Below are 2,792 nucleotides of genomic sequence, written 5' to 3' on the forward strand. Positions count from 1 at the left end.
CTAATCCTATCCCTCTCATCTTCTGATTTCATAGTTTTGCCCCTAGCTAGAGCAGACTTCAAGGAGGGCGACATGCCAGCAACCTGGCTTATAAAACAAAATTTTCATTAAGATCAGTGCCATGTTTGTGTTAAACCATCGCTTTGCTGCTATCCAGGGGCTGGCGAGTTAGAGCCTCTGCAAATTATGTGTTTGGCAGTTTAACGAGGCTGTCACTCTCATCAATTGTCAGAAACAGAGAATGGGTAATGACAAGGAAGAAAGTTCAAGGTGATGTCTTTGCTAAGCTCTGGAATGCTAATAACTGGAAATAGACATAAATACAGCATCCCCTATATAAACATAAGTTATGTCACTGCATTACTTCTTTCTTATTGTCAACAGATCCTGTGTCCTGACCATTGTCTTTCTTGCTGGTTTTTGCGTGCCAATTATTTTCTGTTTGTAAGTCAACAAGGAGCTAGGAAATCAACCCTCTGGTGATTGCTTTTTTAATTAAAGCAACTGCTAAACTCAACATTCCCTTTTCTGTTATTAAAACTGCTTGCTGTATAGGGATCACATGGAACAGATTAATTTTTCTCAAAGAGATAAGAGATGTAAGGAGAGTGCAAGTAATCCCTCCCAACCTCATACTGTGTTTGCCTTTTTTCAGATGGTCTCATTAGAAGAGATATCAAAGTGGGGGGGGGGGGGAGGTCACAGAGAAGACAGTAAGGGCTGACTACTGCCCACACTAGGTTTAGACCGTATTTCAGTAGGGTTGTGTATCTAGATCATATCTTTATAAGCCATTCGTTTTAATGCAACTGAATATTACACAGGGGGGTGGGTAGTATTTACCCAGGATGGTAGGCAACTACAAAAACAGATAATAAACGGGAAGAAACTATCAAGAACCATATTCATTTATATTTTTGATGCCTCAGACTTTGAGATAATGATTCAGTTCAAATTAAGAGCACACAGTTGGTGAAGAAAACAGTCTGTTAGCCAAGAAAAAACTTCACACCTGGGGGGGGGGGGGAGAAAGCTACTTTGAAAATATATGTTTTTATTATATTAATTTTTTTATTTTTTAAAATTTTTTGTTTTCATTGTATAATTATGTTTGTCCCACTTTTGCCCCATTAGTCCCCCCTCCCATACCTATATCCATCCCCTACCTCTCACCCCCATCCCCTAATCCCTACCACTCAGTCAATCCCCACCCCATTGTCCATGCCATTGGACAATGGGCCCTTTATATATGGTCCTTGACTTGCCTCTTCCCCTTCTTTCCCCTGGTGAGTACTCTCCCCTGATCACTGTCAGTTTGTTCTTTATTCTCATGTCTCTGGTTCTATTTTGCTAGTTTGTTTTGTTGATTAGGTTACACTTATAGGTGAGATTATGTGGTATTTGTGTTTCACCACCTGGCTTATTTCACTTAGCATAATGCTCTCCAGTTCCATCCATGCTGTCTCAAAGGGTAGGAGCTCCTTCTTTCTTTCTGTTGTATAGTATTCCATTGTGTAAATGTACCATGAATTTTTGATCTACTCATTTACTGATGGACACTGAGGCTGTTTCCAGCACTTGGCTGTTGTAAATAATGCTGCTATGAACATACATTAATTTTTAAATAGTGTATTCCAGATTTGAGTAAATAGAAAAATCAGCTTTAATCAGTACTTCCACTTCTAGTATATATATTTGGCTCTCTATAATATATTTAAAAAGCAAGGTAAAGTAGTGGTTCTCAAATGCTGCTCTGTGGCAACGTTTTTACCAGTTCACTATAAAAGAGCTGAATGAGAACAATATAGTAAGATACTCAGAAAGATTTATGTGTTCAATTTTAAGAAATCACTTTTTTATTCTTTACCAGTATTTCCTGTTAATTTTTTGGTAGCAAATTCTCTGTTATACAAACAATGTATTTTATATTTTAAAATGTAAAATATTATATATATTTTAAAAGTTCTCTTTAATATTTCTGATAATTCTGATAAACCTAGGTCATGAATTCTCATTTTTTAACTTTGTGATATTAAACATCTGGAATCCACTTCTAAGTTGTGACTCATGTTTTGCTGAAATGATGAAGAGAGATCAAAGGAGAAGGGAGATACAGAGATAGGTGTACCACTTGGTGACTGACATGCCCTTCTATGAATGATCTAAGGCTTTGAAATGTGTCACAGGGAAGATGAACATCCAGTTATATGTAAACACAAGGCTAAATCATTTTGAATAATTTTGTCATTTTTGACTGCAGTGAAGTTATTGAAAGAACAATATCTTAGAGTCATCAATGTCAATAGATAATTGGTGACACTAAATTAGTAGGTATACTTTTTAAAAAGATTTTATTTATTTATTTTTAGAGGGGAAAGGAAGGAGAGAGAGAAATATCAATGTATGGTTGCCTCTGGTGTGTCCCCTGCCAAGGAACTGGCCTGCAACCCAGGCACATGCCCTGACTGGGAATCGAACTGCAATCATGTAGTTCGCAGGCCCGCACTCAATACTGAGCTACACCAGCCAGGGCTACTTTTATTAGAATACAATAATACATACTTGTGAAGTATTAAATTGCATAAGAATATATATATATATATATATTAGATGTGTTTGTATATATATATATATATACATATATATATATACACACACACACATATACATACAGTTGTTAGGTGCTAGATGCTAGACTGTGCTAGTCTTCATTTATTTTCTACACACAAAAAATTGTGAAGGTGACGTCACTAAAGACATATTTCTGTTGTATACATGACAATACTGAGGCC

This window comes from Sturnira hondurensis, unplaced genomic scaffold (assembly GCF_014824575.4).
Source record: "Sturnira hondurensis isolate 20B ecotype Veracruz unplaced genomic scaffold, ASM1482457v3 Scaffold0019144, whole genome shotgun sequence".
Classification (NCBI taxonomy): Eukaryota; Metazoa; Chordata; class Mammalia; order Chiroptera; family Phyllostomidae; genus Sturnira; species Sturnira hondurensis.